Raw genomic sequence first — 8,570 nt, forward strand, 5'->3', positions numbered from 1 at the left:
AGGCTCTGAGCTTGTCAGCACTAGAGCCCGACGTGGGGCTCGAACTCACGAAGCATGAGATCATGACCTGAGCTGAAGTCGGATGCTTAACCGACTGAGCCACCAGGGTGCTCTGAAGATTTTTAATTACATAGGTGGCTTACATGATATTTCTCATGGACAGCACTGCTCTAAAGTTCACTGGAGAGGGATTCAATTGTTTTTCTAACTTATAAACTAATACATTCATTCAGGAATAATTTCATCCTATGGTAACTGTGGGATCTCAGAGAATGAGCACACAGATTTCAAGTCTCTCCAGGTAATAACTTATCCTTCCTCTCCCTCCAGCTTCTAACAGGAAGATCCCTCTGGGTAGGGGCTTTTTCTTCTGTTTTTAAGAAGCCCAGATTCCCCATGGGTCAGTCTGTTGAAGAGGTGCCCCCTCAGGGACCTGCCATGCCTTTTGAAGGAATATATTGGATCATCATAGATCTCTGAATTCCTGTGAACCTTCAAGGCATGATCCCAGGGAAACTTATGGGGAAGCCTATAAAGAACCTCTCAGGGCACCTGCATGGCTCAGTTGGTTGAGTGTTCGATGTCAGCCCAGGTCGTGATCCTGTGCTTCATGGGTTTGAGCCTCACGTCAGGCTCTGTGCTGACAGCTCGGAGCCTGGAGCCTGCTTCGGATCCTGTGTCTCCCTCTCTCTCTGCCCCTCCCCCACTCTGTCTCTCTGTCTCCCCAAAATAAATAAACATTTAAAAAAATAAAAAACAGGGGCGCCTGGGTGGCGCAGTCGGTTAAGCGTCCGACTTCAGCCAGGTCACGATCTCGCGGTCCGGGAGTTCGAGCCCCACGTCAGGATCTGGGCTGATGGCTCAGAGCCTGGAGCCTGTTTCCCTCTGTGTCTCCCTCTCTCTCTCTGCCCCTCCCCCGTTCATGCTCTGTCTCTCTCTGCCCCAAAAATAAATAAATGTTGAAAAAAAAAAATTAAAAAAAATAAAAAATAAAAAAAAATAAAAAACAAAAAGAACTTCTCATCTTGTGGGTTCCAATTCGAGATTCGAGTTTTTTCTCCCCAGAGGGCTGAGGCATCAGAAAGAAAAACCTTCACAAGTCTATGGCCATACCACCCTGAACACGCTTGGTCTCATCTGATCTCAGAAGCTGCGCAGGGTCAGGCCTGGTTAGTACTCGGATGGGAGGAAAGCCTTCGCACGTCTGAGGAAGTGGGTCCCCAAGCCAACTCATCTTCCTAGAAGCAACCTGGAAACTCTTCCAATAAGTTCCGATAATAAAGCACTTCAGCATCCCACGTCCCGATTTGGGGCCAGATTCAAACATTTTGTCCTTTGTTGAGAAGTTCAGACTCTGAAATCAGTTCTGAGTTCAAATTCTGACTAGCTATGTGAGTTCAACCTTCTGAGTCTGGAGGGGGTGGGGCTCTGTAATCCTCCCCCCCGCCCCCGCCACTCACAGGGTTACTGTGGAAGACTCACACCATCACAGGTGAAGGTACACAGAGAACGCAAACGGAGTGCAGCCTCTGATACCCGAAAGCCCTCGATACAGGTAGACTGTTACCATCGAAGCACCCACAAGTCTCGGTTAACAGCTGATTCTTGATGAGTGCCATCTCTGGGGATGAGTCTCGCTGTTATCCTAAGGTCCAAAATAACAGAAACTTAAAGAAGAGAGAAGTTCATGGGCACCTGGGAGGCTCAGTCAGTTAAACCTCTGACTCGGTTTCAGCTCTGGTCATGAGCTCACAGTTCATGAGTTCGAGCCCCGCATCGGGCTCTGCGCTGATGGCGTGGGGTCTGCTTGGTATTCTCTTTCTCCCTCTCTCTCTGCCCCTCTCACATACACACTTTCTCTCCAAATACGTAAATAAAAACTTAAAAAAAAAGTTCATTCTTCTTTCATCCACAAGTCCATATACAGGCAGATCAAAGCTGACACAATAAATCCACAGTGTTGGTCCCTGAAAGACCAGTGGGGGAGGCACCTCCCAGGCCAAAGGAGGACAGCCTATTAGGACAGGAGGAAGAAAATTTCCAGTCTTTTAAGGTTCTAGATACCCACATGTGTCCCAGGGCCCCTTTTCTTTTTAAAATATAAAAGTAAAGGGGCGGATGGGTGGCTCAGTTGGTTAAGCGTCTAACTTGGGCTCGGTCATAATCTCGCGGTTCGTGAGTTCGAGCCCCATGTCGGGCTCTGTGCTGACAACTCGGAGCCTGGAACCTGCTTTGGATTCTGCGTCTCCCTCTCTCTCTACCCCCTCCCCGCTCATGCTCTGTCTCTCAAAAATGAATAAACATTAAATATATATCTATATCTATATATCTATATATATAAGTATAAATAGATCAGAAATGTATGAAGACATTCTCCTTGTAATAATAATAATAATAATAATAATAATAATGCATATAAGGGTAAAGTCATTTTTGGTGGGCTTCCTTACCCATCTGGTAGGTCTGTTTTTTTAATATGTAAGTGTAGTCACTCTTCCTCTTTTGAAGACTCTGTATTTGCAAGTTTGGCACTCACTAAAACTTACCTGTAACCCCCAAGTCAATGCTCCCTATACTTTTGTGGTCATCTGTGGACATGCGCAGAGCAGTGCAAAGTCTGAAGTGCCCAACATTCACATTCTCAGCTGAGGTCAAACACAGCACTGCCTTGTCTTCTCCCTTGAGCTCACAATGTAAATGCACGTCCTTCTGGGGGTCTGCTTAGCACCGTGTTTTTGCATGTTTGTTGGGTGATTTCACTGTTGAAAGTGGCCCCCAAATCTAGTGCTGAAACTCTGTCTAGTGTTCCTGAGTGCAAGAAGGCTATGATGAGCCCAGGGAGAGAAAGTATAGGTGTCAGATAAACTTCATTCACACATGAATTCTAGCGCTGTTGGCCATGAGTTCTATGCAAATGGATCAATAATGTGTATTAACTAAGGTGTCCCTGAACAGAAAACACAAATAAACAAGGTCAGGTAGCGATCAGTTCATAAAAATGTTGTGACAGAGGCTGCCAGGAACCTGACTCTGTATTTCTCCTAAGAGCAATGGTTCGATATTTGCTAATCCAGTATTCACAGCACCTGTGTAAGCATAACTACCACAAATAACAAGAATCGACTACATATAAATATATATGTCACTATAGAAAAAAGAGATGTGTGGGGCGCCTGGGTGGCGCAGTCGGTTAAGTGTCCGACTTCAGCTCAGGTCACGATCTCGCGGTCCGTGAGTTCGAGCCCCGCGTCGGGCTCTGGGCTGATGGCTCAGAGCCTGGAGCCTGCTTCTGATTCTGTGTCTCCCTCTCTCTCTGCCCCTCCCCCGTTCATGCTCTGTCTCTCTCTGTCCCAGAAATAAATAAACGTTGAAAAAAAATTAAAAAAAAAAAAGATATGTGTGTGTGATAGAGGTGGGAGAATTCATATTTACGTATAAAAATATGTAAGAGAGACATTTTCTCTTCCGGGCAGGGGACAGTTAGCACGGTGGTTGAGAATGTGAGGAGGGGGCAGGGGGCAGGCTTAGAGGCCAAGGGTGTGGAACCGAGGGGAACACAGACATGGCAGGCTGAGGAGAGGAACAGTGTGGTCAGGAGGCTGGATACACTGAACAAATAAGTAAATAGATTTTTAAAAAGTGGAAGCCAAGTTTCTCGTTGCCAGAGAAGAAACTTAGGGAAAGGCTAGAATGAGGAGGTATTATATTTGAATTGGAGGTTATGTACAACTCATATTTTTATAATACATACACACAGATACAGAACTGTAGACGTGTGTTATATATATCTACTAGGTCTGTAAGTACACACTCACGTAGTTTTGTGTACATACATGCACGTACATACATACATACGTGTTTTCTATCTCCATCTGCTCCAAGGGCCCAGCAGCAGTTAGCACACTGAATGCCCAGATCTTGGCTTCTAAATCCCATCTACTGCTAAAAGGAACCAGGGATGTTTGGGGAAATGTCTGACTCCAGGGCCAAGAAAGAGCCTGGAACTTCTTGTGTCAGAAAGTAAAGTGCTAGAACAAAACGAAACAAAACACAAAAGGTGGGGCCTGGCAGAGGGCCAGAGGAACCAGGCTGAAGGACTTTCCGCTGGCCACGTCAGGGGCAATTTGAGTATCAAAACAAATAATGACAATAACAGAGTATACCCCACAGAATAACTGGTTATAACTATTGTAACACAAAGTCCCCAATAACACAGAAGGAATAGTGGGATTGGAAAATCTCCGTCTGGCAGTCAGTATGCAGGTGGATGGACAAACAGGGGTCATCACCGGGTACCAAGGTCAGTGGCTGGAGGTTTGACGATGGGGAAGATGGTATAATCTCATAATACCTCCCCACAAAATTCCGACCAATTACAGAAGGAGGAAAGATAAATTTAAGGTGGGGGAGCCTGACAGACACCAACTTGACCAGGTGGTCAAGGTTTATGTCACCTCCTGATGACCGCGCTAAAAGGAACATAGCGTGCTTTCTGTCCCATTCCTTCCAAGAAAGCTGTTGCGAGTTGGAGGGACCAGGTCTGAGCATGACCACAAGGTGACAATAGCTTTATGTGGGCAACACTTTGGTTCCAGTGCAGGGAAAGTCCCTCACAGCATGAGAGTTTCCAGAGGCGAGAACCGCCCAGGACCGGAGGAGGGCAAGGGGCCACCCTCACACCCCAGGAGAAAGAGGGCTTATCTGTCTGGGTGATATTGCTCAGCAGCTGGGCAGGGAGTTTTGGGGTCCGACGGCTCCAAAGGGCACAGTGGCCTGGGGTCTCTTATAGCTCTGGAGTTTATCTTTTATATGGCACATGTTGCATAAAGTTTCAAGGGATATACAAAGCAAGCAGGCTCTAACTGGCTAAAAATATGCTTATTTAAGGTATATTTTTATTTTTTTAATGTTTATTTATTTAGAGAGAGAGAGAGAGAATGAGAATGAGCAGGGGAGGGGCAGAGACAGAGAGGGAGAGAGAGAGAATCCCAAGCAGGCTCTACGCAGTCAGAGCAGAGCCCGACACGGGGCGCAAACTCACCAACCGTGAGATCATGACCTGAGCTGATACCAAGAGTCAGATGCTTCACCAACTGAGCCTCCCAGGCGCCCCCAAGGTGTATTTTAAACAACTGGCTGTGTAGGAAACTGACTTTGCTACCGTCTTTCCCTTCTGATGGTGTATAATGATCAATATAATTTAGCGTACCCTTGGGACCTAGAAAATCGTCTGTTCCAAGTTAAAGAACAAAATTGGGGTTTGGCTCCAGAGGGCTTTTGAGCTGCAGGTCCCAAACTGCTGTGAGGAAGTGAACCACACAGGCCAGTTACATGGGGCCCCTCTGTGGCTCCTTTACGTGCCAGAGGCATGGCCCCAGTCTGGTCAAGAGGAAGCAGCGGGCGAACCCGAGATGGGGCTCACTCTATAGAAGGTAAGGCCCGTGTTCTTCAAGCCGGGCCAGGGATGAGAGACAGAGAGGGGGTGAAGGAGACTGAAGGAGTCTGAGGAGACATGACAGCTAAGGGCACATGACCCTGGACCAGAAAGGGGGGCCGTACCGGATCACTTAAGAAAATAAGAACGGGATGCGAGGAATGGATGGTCAGGCGGAGATGGTGATGTGCCGATGTGGAGGCTTGTGTGAGACAGTGTCCTTGTCTGGAGAAGATACACACTCAGAATAGTTGTGCGAAACACCTGCAGGTTACTCGGAAAAAGACTAACGGACAATCTGGTGGGGGCGGGGGGCGGGCAGTGGGTGACGGAGGAAATGCATCTGCATAGAAGATGGAGAGTTCTTTGCGGAGTGTTTTGGAAACTTTCCCGTAACTTACTATGGCCTCAAAATAAGTTATTTAAAGGGCATGTTAAAAGACATAAACTTGATTTTTCTCCCACTTAAAAAAAATATGCTAGGGCCCGTCTGGGTGGCTCAGTCAAGCGTCCGACTTCGGCTCAGGTCGTGATCTCACGGTTCGTGGGTTCGAGCCCCGCGTCGGGCTCTGGGCTGACGGCTCGGAGCCCGGAGCCTGCTTCGGATTCTGGGTCTCCCTCTCTCTCTGCCCCTCCCCCGCCTGTGCTCTGTCTCTCTCTTTCTGGCATCTCATCTATAGTCACTAAGGCCGGCACCGAGTTCAGCTTTCAGTTCACCAACCCCACTCACAACCAGAACAACCCCCAGCTGCTCGAGCCAGTCTAATAAAGCTAACACCTCTAGTCCGCACACCTATCTGGATAAACTCATTTCTCCTTTCCCGGTGTAGCACCCTCGGAATCCGACCCCACATGTAGGACCCAGATTGCCTGCCCGTTTCTAAATTACCCAAATCTTATAGGTCGTTGGCGATTTTTCATCCCAAGGCTTGGCATTGTAAGTTAAGTGGCCTCCTGAAGTAATTTTGAGACTTCACTCCCTTTTCGGTGTGGAGGCAAGGAGGGAGCTAGCGTGAAAACTGGCTTCTATTGCAAGGTTACTGCCTCTCTAGATGGCGGGAAGGGGCTGCCTTTTGTTTCTTCCTTCCTCGCAAGGGAGCCTGAGTGGGATTCTAAAGTTCAGGGCGGGCACTCAAAATCATACAGTCTTCTTCCCAAATGACACCATTCCAAATATTTCCATTCTCAGGGTCCCTCTAACTCAGCAAATGCCCTGACTTTCACACGAAGATCTGGTGAGAATTCGTGCCACGCTATAACTCAGCAACCTGAAGCTAGAAGAGGTAAGAAATCACGAAAAGCATCCACAGCAGCGATTCTCTGAAAACTGCTTTGAGATACGAATTCGAACTCAGAACCCGTCATTTTCTTAAGCCCTCCAATGCTGTCACAAATAGCCTGCAGGCTCAGAGTCCGTGTAATCCTTATGTCCCCCATGATGACTTCCTTGCCCTGTCCCTCCATCCACCGGATCCTCGCCTTTCATAAAAGAACAAAGATACAGGACTTTTGTCTTAACAGCTTACCACAAAGCTACTGACCAAAACTGTGCTATGAGATCAATAAGGCAGACAGTCCTGAAATGCAAGCTCACACTTATGGTCAACTAATCCTTAATAAAGGTGCCAAGGTGACTCACTGGGAAAAGGGCAGTCTTTTCAACAAATAATGATGGAATACGCCAAAAACAAACAAAACACTTCGGAGAACTTAGACCATCACCTCACACTACACACAAAAACGAAATCAAAATGTATCGCACACCTAAATGGAAAAGCCAAAACTACAAAACATTAGGGGGGATAAATGTGCCCTTGGATTAGGTTTCTGAGATATGATTTCTTAGATATGACACCAAAGCACAAACCACAAATTAAAAGAAATGACAAAAAATGGACCTCACCGAAATCAAAAACTCTTGTCCTTCAAAAGATACTGGCAAATAAACGTCAACTCTGCAAGTAAAAAGACAAATGTATTTAAGAATCATGTATTTGCTAGGGGTGTCTGGGTGGCTCTGTCAGCTAAGTGTCCGACTCTTGATTTCGGCTCAGGTCATGATCTCACAGTCATGAGATCAAGCCCCATGTCAGGCTCCATATTGGGCACGAAGTCTGCTTAGGATTCTCTCTCCCTCTCTCTCTTTCTGCCCCTCCCCTGCTCTCTCTCTCAAAAAAAAAAATTAAAAAAAAAGAATCATGTATCAGTTTAAGGACTTGTTGCCAGAATATGTAAAGAACACTTACAACTCAACAATAAAAAAGCAAATGACTCAATTTACGGATTTGAGGGAACATTTCTCTAAAGACAGACAGGTGGCCACTTAACATGTGAAAAGATGCCCAATGTCATTAATCATCAAGGACGTGCAAGTGGGAAGTACAACGTCACAGCACTTTACGCCCACCCACCCAATGCCAAGTGTTGGCAACCACGTGCAGAAACCAGAACCCGTTTCTGCTGGTGGGAATGCAAAATGGCACCGCAACTTTGGAAAGCAAGTTTAGAAGTTTCCTCCAACGTTAAACAAAGAGTTACTATGTGACCCAGCAATTCAGCTCCCACGTATATACGATGCCAAGGAGAGATGACGCAAAAATTTGTATACCAATGTTCATAGCGGCATTATGCATAAGCACCAAACGCTGGGAGAAAATCCGAATGTCCGTCAACCAATGAGTCACTACACAAAACATAGTACATCCAAATAATGGAATGCCACTCAAGCATAAAAATGCTCGAACAACCAACACGTGCAGATGAACTTAGACTACGTGGAAAAGGCCGGACGCAAGAGACCACACGATGCATTACCCTGCTTAGTAATTTCTAATTTCTAATTTCTAATAAAGGCAAAGCTATGGAGACAGAGAGCAGATCAGCAGTTGCCCGAGGCTGGGATGAGGTCTTTTCAGGGTGATGGAAGCGGCCAAAAATTAGAATATGGTGATGGCTTCACAATCGCATGGCTTTATTAAAAATCGTTGCACTGGGTGGATTTATGGGTGGATTTTATGGTTTGTAAATTACAGCTCAAAAAAGCTGGGGGGTGGGAATCGCTCATAAGGCTGGAGGAGGATGTGCAGGAACGACCCCTAGGCCCCCCGTCGAGAAGGCCCCATCACCTCTACAGCAG

Source organism: Lynx rufus, unplaced genomic scaffold, assembly GCF_022079265.1.
Source record: "Lynx rufus isolate CCGP_SWC_20201006 ecotype Redwood Valley unplaced genomic scaffold, mLynRuf1.p SCAF_4, whole genome shotgun sequence".
NCBI lineage: Eukaryota > Metazoa > Chordata > Mammalia > Carnivora > Felidae > Lynx > Lynx rufus.